Here is an 11,203-nt window from a genome sequence, read left to right on the forward strand (position 1 = left end):
AATAAAATCAAAACAGTTGGCAGCACTGGGGGGTTACTATCTTCATTTCTTGCTGGTCCATGGGACAAGATAATTGGTGTGGTCCAGCTGCTGCCTGTTTTTAGGATAGATCCTTCAAGGCACATATAATTGTTGGGGCTTAGAGTCCACAGACACCCTACAGAGGTACTTATGCTATAGGCCTGTTTGCTTAATTTTTAGGCTGACTACTGTGTCCTACAACAGGTAGAACAGATCTGATGGTGCAAATCTCTTAGTAAAGAAAAAATCCTGCCATGGTTGCTCTCTTGCTACGTGTCCTTCCATAACCTACGTGGCAACAAAAGTTCAGCCCTGTAATGTCCTTTAAAAGCTGGCCTTTAGGAGAGCATGTCAGCCCCTTCTGGGGCCTCATGTTTTGCACAGATCACCCTCATTAGCAAGGGAAAGTGGAATAAATGGAACAGGCTGCACTCCTGGCGTGATGGGTTTTTTTTTGATTCCTCTTGGATGTCCCCTGATTCAAACAGATCCTTCCAAGCTGCCTAGTTCATGACCGCGGCGGATTATAAAATGGCCAGGGATCCAGCATCCCTGCAGCTCGTCACTGACAAGCAATGCTGTCTGGATGGAGTGTTTTCAATAAGGGATTCTTGCCTTGCTGGGAGCTTGCAGAGAAACTGTTTACAACAACAGCCCCGCAATTACCTCCAAATGATGTCCTTGGAGGAGGATGTTCTGGGAACCTCGAGACCAAAGCTACTGAGCTGCTCTATCTATATCAGAAATGTGAAAGTAATCAGGAGTTGTTTGGATCTGGAGATGCTGTTGTTGTAAACAGATGTTGCATTAAAGCAGATCTTCCTGAGCAGTTCAGACAGAGCTGGGCCAGCTTGGGAGGAGCACCCCATCCACTCGGAAAAACGAGTGAGGTTTTCAGTTCAATGCTCTCATGCATTGCATCAAATCTAATCCAGCTCTCCCACATGAGCTACTCCTGGGCACCAGAATAAGCAGATAAAGATTATTTTTTTCGTTTCGAAATAGTGATTATTTTAGTAATAACAAATTAACAGCTAAGCCTGGTGGATGCCTACTAGGGGTCTGGGCAATGAGACACTCTACAAGAAAGCTGGAGGCAAATGCCTTTGTTTCATCCTTCACACAGGATTTTTCTTATAAGGAGAGAAGAGGACAGGAAAAAATGATCTGTCTAGAAGACAAAGCACTGAAGTGAGCCCCCTCCTTCCCAAACCACAAGATCTTAGGGAAAGATTATAATTTCTTATTCGTTTCTCTTTCTTAGCCATCATATTTTTAAACCTTAAGAACACGCTTGGGTAATCATTTCAAGTTCTTTTCTGTGGTTGTGAGTGACAGAAACTAATCCACGTGATCCAGAGAAGTTGGTTCTCCTTCAGCCTTGTGGGATTTCAGAGAGTAGCTTAGGGGAGGAGGTCAGGAGCTGCCCCCAAAATAGCAGGAGTTTTCATTGCTTCCTTCGATGGAGAATGGAGTTCTTGAGTTTCAAGAGTCCCACAAGCTGAGTCACTGAGGAAGTCTCCAAGGCCACAGTCATCCTATCTAGAGGGTCACTGCCATCAGCTCCTTGTATTAGGAATCCCACTTAGAGAAATACAGGAGCTCTGCAATGTGATTCAGGCCATCTCTTTCCTCACTGAGGGATCCTGGGGCAACCCTGTGGCTGATGTGCTTACTTGTGTACAGGCTGTAAATCATGCCTGAATCTCCTCACTGATCTCTCTGTGGTTTGGTTCCTACCCTGTTCCTCTCTCTGGGTAGGATGAGAGCTGTTTGGGACACAGCTTATCCCTCACATGTGCTTTCAAGGAACATAGTTTGATTCTGTTTAGTGCACTTGGATCTAAACTAGGGGGATTAAGTGGGGGAAAAAGGGAAGGCCAGAAGAAAAGGGGGAAAAAAGGGGGGAAGAGAAAAAAAAGAGGGGGAAGGGGAAAAAAAAAAAAAGGAAAAGCACTGCCACCTCCTTGAAGGAAGCTTTCCTCTGCTTGCAGCATTGATCTCACCAACTAGAAGAGATGCAGAGTTTTTCCATTGCTAGGGGAGAGACACAAATGTGATTCATGGGTCGGGACACTAAGGTGACTGTAAGGATACACTGCCGAATTAAAGGGGCTAAAGCAAGGGGACCAATGGGAGGGAGGCCACAGGCTGATGTAATGTCTGGGTAGCTCAAACCAGCTCCTCAATCTCTGTTATTAGGTAAAGACAGACAGTCCCCAGAGAACACATGAGCTCCTTTCCCCCTCTGCAGTCACGTTAGGGACATGCCCTTTGCACTCTCACCTAGGAGCTCCCAGCACACATGAGCATCCTCCAGCACTCCAGGTTTCTTCCTCCAGCAGCCGGAATAACACAACCACACAAAGCTCTCATTGTGCAAACAGGTCCCTAAGCACCACAGCTCCAGCCCATAATAATATCTCTCCACCACCTTTTACTGGAGAGAGTATTTGATTGCAGTCAAGTACCCACACCTGGAGGAGGTAGGAGGGGGTAAGGGAGTGCAGACTGACAGCCTCCCCTGAACTGGAGCAAGAAAGGAAAGGGGAGGAGGGATGGAGGAAGGGCTGAGTTTTGCAGTGTGATGAGTTGCAGCAAGAACCCCAGGCTGCTCTTTCCCTGCACACTTCAGCTGCTGACAAAAAAATAAAACAACAACCAAAAAAGCAACTACTCTCCCCCCAACACCAAACCTAAAAAAGCCAAGCAGAACTATAGAGGTTAAAAATGGCACTATATAGATCCATATAAACACAGAGGTCCACAAAGGTTAGAACTGGCACTACACAGAGCCATATAGATGTGCAAGGCCTGAACAAACAACACAACAAACCACTCCTAAAAATGCCAACCAAGTCTACAGAGGTAAAAAAAAAAAAAATGGAACTACAAGACAGATGTGCTGACTCAGGGCCTGGGTGCTGAGGCTGTGTCCCATTGTTCTGTGCTGATGAAGCTCTTAGCACTTAGATACGAATAGGTTATGTCAGCCTGGGTGGAGAGGACAGATCTAAATCTACATGCTGACCACATCTGGGTCCTGAGACAAAGTATGTCCATATTCAAAGAGATCCATATCCAAGGAGAACCATGCCCAAGGAGAACTATGCCCAAGGAGCACCTGCCAGTGGCAGCTCCTTAACTCAGAGAAGAAAACTTGACAGCACAAATCTGGAAACCCTTTGTTGCCATATGCCCATGTCCCTTCTGTCCCACTGGGCTCCCCAGTGCCATGTCTGGATTAGGATATGGGGACAGAGCCGAGACTGGAGAAGGCTGATTGATGAGGTGGAGCAATGCCTGTGGTGGTAAGAGAGATTTAGTTGTGGTGTATGGGAGGAAAATGGGGTCGTAGAGAGGGAAGGTAGGTAAAAGTGGAGGTAGATAAGGACTGGTTGGGAGGATAGAATCATAGAATGGCTTGGCTTGGAAGGTTCCTCAAAGGTCATCCAGTTTCATGTTGGGAGGTAAGGAGATGTAGTGCTGGATTCTTAATTTATGGGCTGAGATTTGTAGATGAGCAATAAACGTAAGCAAACGAGCAGATTCAAGGCCCCTGCTGAGGAGGAGAGGGCTGGGGGGAAGTGATGTTTGGGGAGCAGACTCTCTGAAAACATAGGAAAAAGAGGCCTGCTGAGTATAGAAGTCTTCTCACTGCTTGTGTCCTTGTTTGGAAATTCTGTGACTGACGACTGATCCAAGCTGGGTAAAGTCAATGGGAATTACATCACAGAGAAACTTGGGTCAACGAGGAGGGCAGAATGAGGCTCAGGAAAGAAAAGAGCAACAGGTGAGTTCTGCAGAAGGGTATTTTTGCGTGGAGCACGGATGCTGGCATTTGTTACAAAACACCAGAAAGGAGATGAATTCCCCAAGCAGAGTTTATGGGAATGAGCTCTTCTTTTCTGGGGGGTTTTGTTTTGTTTTGCTCGAGCTCGTCTGTCACATCCTGAGCATTTCATTATTTAGGAATTTTTGATTTCAGAAGATAAAGTAGTCCCAGAGGAATATTTTCAGGGAGATTATTTTAACAAGCACTTTTGTACCAGGAAATCAGTGAGTTTAACCTAACAAGCAACTACCAGGCCAGGGGGACAAATAAATCTAGTTCCCACCTATTAATTTTACAGCCTACATAAAGCAGTGTTGAAGTCAAAAGTATATGTGACCCAAAAAGACATTGCTCATTTTGACACATATATAGCTTGCCCCCTGCCTGAACCCTGTCCCTTAGCCTAAATCCAGGAAGTGGGCTCCCTTTTGTAACGGATCATAGGCCTGTGTGTCAAGAATGTGTTCTACCTTAAACCAAATGTCAGCCTTTCGTAGGGAAGGGATAAGCCAATAGAGATGCTCGTCTTGAAAAGGGATAGTTTTCCTTGTTTTGCATTGTGAGACGCGTTTGTTTTATTGCACCACTCCGTGATTCAATCCAGCCAAGCCCACGCAGGAAATATTGGGATTTCGTCTTGCCAAGTTGACATCTGAAAAGAGCAAGCAGGCGAACGCTTCCACTTTTAGGAGCATGTGTGATGGTTAGTGAACTATTAGGCACACAAAGAGAAAAAATGCATCTCAGAGAAACAACTGCATCCCGTGGATGGCAGTGACCTGGATAACAAGGAAACGTCGCCGGCTTTCATCTCTGTAGGAGAACACGGTGGCATGCAGTGGGAAAAAGAAAACAGAGCTTTCGGCACTCACATCAGTTAAAAATAAAGCACGGAGTCTAAATGAAGAGGGTGACTAACCAATGGAGTAAATGAGCAAGGAAAGCAATGGATTATCCACCACTTGAACTGCAGGCTGGATGTCTTTGTGTTGTCATCCAGCACGAGGCACTGGGCTCCAGGCAGGATAAAAACCAACCCAGAATGTTCAGCCTGTGTAGCCAAGGCACAAGTGGAGGATTTAGCTCTAGTGATCCTGTCCACAACTCCACCATGGAAGGACATGAAGCAGGTGTCAAGAAACGTTTGATGCCAATTCCTAACTAACTGTATTAGCCAGAAAACATACACAGTCAAAGGGGAAACTTAAGCAGTGCGATAGTTCATTCTGTAATCCCAATGAAAAGAGATTTTTGGCTCCAGCATCCGAGCTCTGAGTCTTTCCCTTGATTTCAGCCAGCCTGGGGTCAGGCCCTTGTGTTTTGAAGGCATTCAGAGCTGCTTGTAAGTAGAAAGCAGCTCAGTTGGGTGAGAAGAACTGCCTTGTAGGGAGGAATTTTATCCATTCTGGCAAAAATGAGCCCCATCAGTTCCTTGTCTGATATCCCAAAGCTTTTTTAATTACATTGTAACGGAGTCGGGGCCAGCAGTGTTTCGTAATTAAATCCTAATGCATCAGAGTGGATTTTGATACACAGGTGAGCCACAAGAACCTCTGTGTTACACGTACAACCTCTACATTACATGCACAAATCTGCAATTTCTTGGCCAAAACCAAATGCGTTATTAAAAACAACTGATGTTGGGTACCTTTGTAGATTGGGTTAGAAATTCCCAATGCTGAATGGATGCAATACCACCAGAGCACAGGGACAGGGTATGTCTGAGCCACTACGATTGCACTGAGGTCCTCCCCCCCATGAAACCTGGAAGGGGTGGTGGTGGTCCTGAGAGCAAATTTCTGCCCAAATAGGATTCATCTGACACAAACCTAAAGGCAAAGGCTCCTGGGAGCCTCAGTCTGGTTTAGGAGCATGTTTGGGTCACGCAGGAATGAGCAAAGCACCTTCATGCTGAGTCTGGACTCTTGCCTGTCTCTGCAGAAAGCAGTGATTTGGGCACCTGGTGTTCTTTGCAGTCCAAAGCCCTGAAAGAATAGTGATCTCTGAGGGAAGAGTCCAAAATCCACTCAAAGTCCCATTTTAGATGCTGAGGCAGATGCTCTGGGGTTTGGCAGCTTCTTCAAAGCCATGCAAGCACACTGAGTTACAGACTGAGGACCAAGTCCTGGGATGAGACTGTCTTTCCCTCGTGCTCCCACTCATGCTCTACTCAGCTGCCTTCCCTTGGCAATAATAGCAGCAGGGAAAGCAGATGGGCTCCACCCTGCATTCGGCCCCCAGAAATTTTCAGAAATACTAATTTTCCATAATTTTATTTACTTCCCTCCCCACATCATTTATTATGGAGGAGGAGGACAACATTGAGGGTGTTACTCTCTTTTTGTTGTTGTTGTTTAGGTTTTGGCTTCTACAGCTTTGGGATGTTAAGTTACTGTATGGCTTTATGCAAAGCCTATTCCACAGCTCAGAGAAATACAATGAGGTGGTGATGGATGTGATGCTAAGCCTCCAATTAATGTGCCAGGCTCAGCTTTTTTTCATTACACTATGATTTCAGTGCCATCCTCCCTCCTTATTTACTTGTTTAATCATGCATTTTATTTCAACACCTGATAAGATCTCAGGTTCCCCATGCTTCAGTACCATCAAAGCTACCTGTCCCCATAACTCTTTTCCTGGACCTGGTTCTATGGGTTGGGTGTAGGCATAGGCTGACCACAGAACAGGCTCTAAATGGAAAACCCAAGTGGTGGATCAGAGCATCTCCACTCGGGACCAAACTTCTGTTTGTGCTGCTATAGCTCAAACACAAAGATCCCAAATTTGGCTGCTCCAGAGCAGCTTTCAGCCCAAAAGGAGTCCCTTGAAGATGTCACTCACCTGCACTTGCTGTGTTGGTTTCCAACACGCAAACTGCATTCAAACAGCTGGTGTTGCATAGCCAGTAAATGAGTTTCTGGAGCAGAAGATTTATTTGGGCTTCTGATTTATTTCCACTTGAAGATTTCAGTCTCTCCTCAGAAGAAAAAAGAAAAACAAAACAAAAAAAGGTTTGACTTTTTATTTTTAACAGAAGAATTTGGTTTAAGGATCAAGAACAGGTCTGGTTTTAGTACAACAAACAGAAAACCATTTCTTTTAATTTTTGAAATTAAAGCCAAACCACATCCCAAATTCTTCTACTGAAAAAAAAAGGTCATTGCCATATTTATTTTTCACACAAATGCATGGGTGAAATGTCCTCTCTTTTCCCAACCAGTTGCAAAAACAGAGCTCCAAACTGAGCTGTTTTAATTCACTTGCTTTCTTCTGTTGCCTTCATTTCTTCCTCTGTTCTATGTTGGCCTCATTATCAATCCTCCTTGGCTCACAGAATCATACAGGTTGCAAAAGACCTTTAAGGTCACCCAGTCCAAGCCCAACCCATCCCATCGTGTATCACATCTCCACAGTTCTTGAACACCTCCAAGGACATTGACTCCACCACCTCCCTGGGCAGCCTTTGCTGGTGCCTGACTGCTCTTTTGGAGAATAAATGTTTCCTAATATCCAACCTGACCCCTATTCTGGTGCAGTTTGAAGCCATCACATTTCATCCTATCACTGTTACCTGGCGTTGGGGTACCTGTTTCCCCAACCTTGCTCCAATCTCTTTTCAAGGCATTGCATACAGTGATGAGGTCTCCACTAAGTCTTCTTTTCTCCAGACTAAACCATCCCAGCCCATCCATCACGTGTGATGATGAAATCCCTTTACAGCCCCTGAAATCAATCCTCTGCTCTCTCATCATCTTAACATCCACATATAGAGTTGGGATGGGACATTTCTACTGCTAGTTGCAGAAGTCACAGGACCTTCCCAAAGCCCCAGTCTCATGAAGGGCTCTCTCTTTGAAGGGTTCAAATTACTGAAATAAAAATCTGTCAACTGCTATCAGGCACACAATTAGCTCTAGATGCAGAAATCCCAGATCACAGATGGCCAAAGGCATTCAAGGATTGACATTTTTTTTTCCCCAGTGCTGGATGGAGCTCTGGGCACCCTGATCAAGCTGTAGGTGTCCCTGTTCATTGCAGGGAGATGGACCAGATGGCCTTTAAAAGAACCTTCCAACTCAAATGATTCTATGGAAAATAAACCCTCCGAGAGCTTCCTTGCACAGCTCTCCCCTGCACCAAAGCAAACACCAGGAAGTCTTCCAATGGGACATCTTTGACAGCAGCTTGGGCTCCTTTCCCCATCCATGTGCTTTATTTCATTTTTAAGGTGCAAGTGCAGCTTAAAGCGCTCCTCCCAGGGCCAGGAGCACTAAGAGCTAAGTTCTATGTTAATGCCATGCAGATTCACAACGATGAGGGGAAGGCAGCATCCCCTACTCCTAAATTTGTCTCTCTGGGTTGTTGATGGAGATGTCTGAGGCCAACATGCAGCGCTGGGATGCAGCCCTTAATTACAACACTGAGAGTGCTGATGGGGAGGAGAAAAGACCTTTGCATATCCACCTCTATGCCTTCTCAGAGATAACCCCTGTCTCCTCTAAGGAAAAAAAAACAAAAACAAACCAAAAACACAAAACAAATGCAAAATCACCACAAAAACACAGCAAAACCACAATACACAATGCTGGATCATAGGTTGGGTGACAACCTTCTTCTCCCAGAGTTAGAGGAGAGTTTGCCCCGTGCTGCCCTCTGTTCCCCCCCCCACCCCCCCACCCCCCCCCCACAGGAATTGTGCCTTGGTTTATTTTTAGATATGCACAGAAATAAACACCTCTGCCCCCTCTCTGCTGCGATTAGCAGAGACGTGACGATAATGATTATTTGAGTTTCCTCAAACGAAGCAAGTATTCAATTACATTTTCATTCTTTGGAATGAAACTTAACCCAGTTTGTTTTCCCGATAAGGCCATATGGAGAGAGGACACAGCTGGTATTTTATCCAAATTAATATGTGTCCTGGCTCAAAAACAGGTCGTGTTTGTAATGAGCTCAATCTTCATATAATAACACTGTTGAAACAATAAACGTCACTTCAGCTCCAATTTGGTGTCTGGGTTGCGAGGCATAAAAACAGTTCTGCTCTGAACTGTCAGGGTGAAGGCTGGATAAACTCGGGAAAGTTCAGGTCAGGTGAAATTTCACACACGGAGACTATTATTGGAGTGAGCAGGCTGGAGAAGCTATTACAGGGAGCATGTGCATCACTTCTCTCCCCATGGACCCGAGTCAGAGCTGCTGTGCTGGTGACACATCCTTGCTCCTGCAGGCAAATCAGTAACGGTGAGATGAGCCATGCACAGGGCTGGCAATGCCAATAAAGTCAAAGCCCTGTGCTGGCCAGAGGTCTGTCACCAAGCAGAGGAGCCAGCCTGGTGATGAGGATTGCAGTGGTTGTGTTTTCTTCTGGTCCATTCCATCACCACCAGATTTTCTCTCTCATAAAGAAAGGTGAAATCATTATGCACAACTCAAGGCTAATTGGCCCAGGCTGCAGTTCAGCCTGTTACCCCAGGAGAGGTTCAGGTTGGTTATTAGGAAATGTTTCTCCTCTGAAAGAGAGGTCAACATTGACAAAGGCTGCCCAGGGAGTGTTGGGTTCACCATCCCTGGAGGTGTTCCAGAACCATGGAGATGTGGCACTGAGGGATGTGGTCAGTGGGCATGGTGAACTTAGTGCTCTCTTCCAACCTTAAAAATCATAGAATTGCTCAGGTTGGAAAAGACCTGAAAGATCATCGAGCCCAACTACAATCTAACCATACTACCCTAAGTGACAACAATTTAGGACTCTATGAGTGAAGCTTTTCTTTGAGCCACAGAAATACCTTCAAACAACCATGAGGGACTAATAAGACCTATACCCTAATTCCTTGCCTTGCCCCTCTATTTCAACCACAAAAAAACCTTGATCTTCTACCTATTGAGGACCATTCTCTCTTAGCTTAGAAATCTCTTTTTTAAGCTAGGAAAATTCTACTTATTTCTATATGGAGGGCCTCATCCAAGACCAAGATGGGTAGTTGCTGCCTAAGTGACATACAAGCCCTGCCACAACCTGAAGACTAGGTGTTCCTGCAACAATCTTTCTGCCAAGGCTGGATTCAATCAACATTTTTATATATAGCAGGTCAAGCACTCAGAGATATCCAGAAGTGTCAGTATGGGGTATCTGTGCTCATCAGTGCTCACAGTACTTGCTCAAGAAAGCAGGAAGACTTAAGTCTCTTCTGGAAGGACTTTGTAGAACCACAGAACTAGTTGAACATCACTTGCATCCTGTGGATTGGATCACATGGAAAGCTAAAAGCAATCTCTGCCCCTCCTTGAACCCATTGCCCCCACTCCAGCTTATTGATAGCCAGCGTTGGTTCAGACCTACCTTAAAATTACGTGGTCCAGTCACTATTCTGGAAAACCTTTCTGCTCTGTATGTCAGTATTCATGTGAAAGCTAAAGATCTCTGGGTGTTAGTTCAATAGAAATCAAATGTTCCCAATGATTTCCAGTGTTGTAAAGGAGGGAGAGGATTCAGCACAGCCACAGGCAACCACGATGCTCTTCTCCTTAATGCTGAGCTGTAGGAAAGGGCCTGGCTGGGCTGAGCTTTCCCCATGAACAGAAACAATCAGGAAGGAGTGAATGTTTCTTGGGCATCAATGAGAAGAGATTCCCTTTCTGGGAAAGAGATGGGAAGGAGCAGAGCTGAGATCACTGCATTCTCAGGGAAACTCGCTCTCCAGGTCTGCACCAACATCTATTTGCTTTCTATCTCACCCATCAATGAGACCTTTTCCACAACCTGTGCTTTCCCAACAGCAAATGCAGGCATTTTTTGGTTACTTACCCCTGGGCTGCTGCAGAATGTGGAGTCTTTCCTGGACAGTTGCCTTTGAGTGCATGCAATGAAGAATCACAAATGCTTCTCCTGGAAGGTCCCAGTGCCCCAACACAACAATCTGTGTTGAAATCAAGACAGGGGACAGCTGCTTGAATAGCAGAACAGGAAAAGAAGAGAAACACAAGACATGCCCAATGGCTGCAAAATGCCTCTTTATAACCCTGGTCTCAGTACCTATCCATTTCCTTAAGCCATCACCTCACAGCTGATGGTTGCTAATGCAAACAAGCTGTGCTTGACTGCTACAAGCCTATTTACTCCCAAAACCTGTAGCTTTTATACCTTGTCCTACCTATAGTAGGACATACTATACCTACTTATGGGGTAAGGCTAGCAAAGATATTTATGAGGAAATCACTACTTTCTTCCTCTTTCTGCCCATTGCTTTTTGTCTGGCAGAGGATGAGCAACTCACCTGCACTTTTTTTTCCTGAATAAAAAGAGCGATGCCAACTTTTTGATACAGTTTGTCATTAAATACCATA

General features: G+C 45.2%; 1 long non-coding RNA gene across 2 annotated transcripts; it reads right to left on the bottom strand.

Moving 5' to 3' along the window:
- Positions 1-4,576: 4,576 nt before the first annotated feature.
- On the bottom strand, positions 4,577-10,979 carry LOC116225989 (uncharacterized). Of its 2 annotated transcripts, XR_016466551.1 has the most exons (4): positions 10,893-10,979; positions 10,665-10,776; positions 6,698-6,833; positions 4,577-5,841 (listed from the first exon to the last, which is right to left on the bottom strand). It is a non-coding gene; the product is annotated as an uncharacterized LOC116225989 (long non-coding RNA). The 2 variants fall into 2 exon arrangements; XR_004166186.2 differs by lacking the exons at positions 4,577-5,841; positions 6,698-6,833 and adding an exon at positions 8,550-9,080.
- Positions 10,980-11,203: the final 224 nt, after the last annotated feature.

The sequence above is a fragment of the Phasianus colchicus genome, chromosome 4, assembly GCF_987193195.1.
Source record: "Phasianus colchicus chromosome 4, bPhaCol1.hap1.1, whole genome shotgun sequence".
Taxonomy (NCBI): domain Eukaryota; kingdom Metazoa; phylum Chordata; class Aves; order Galliformes; family Phasianidae; genus Phasianus; species Phasianus colchicus.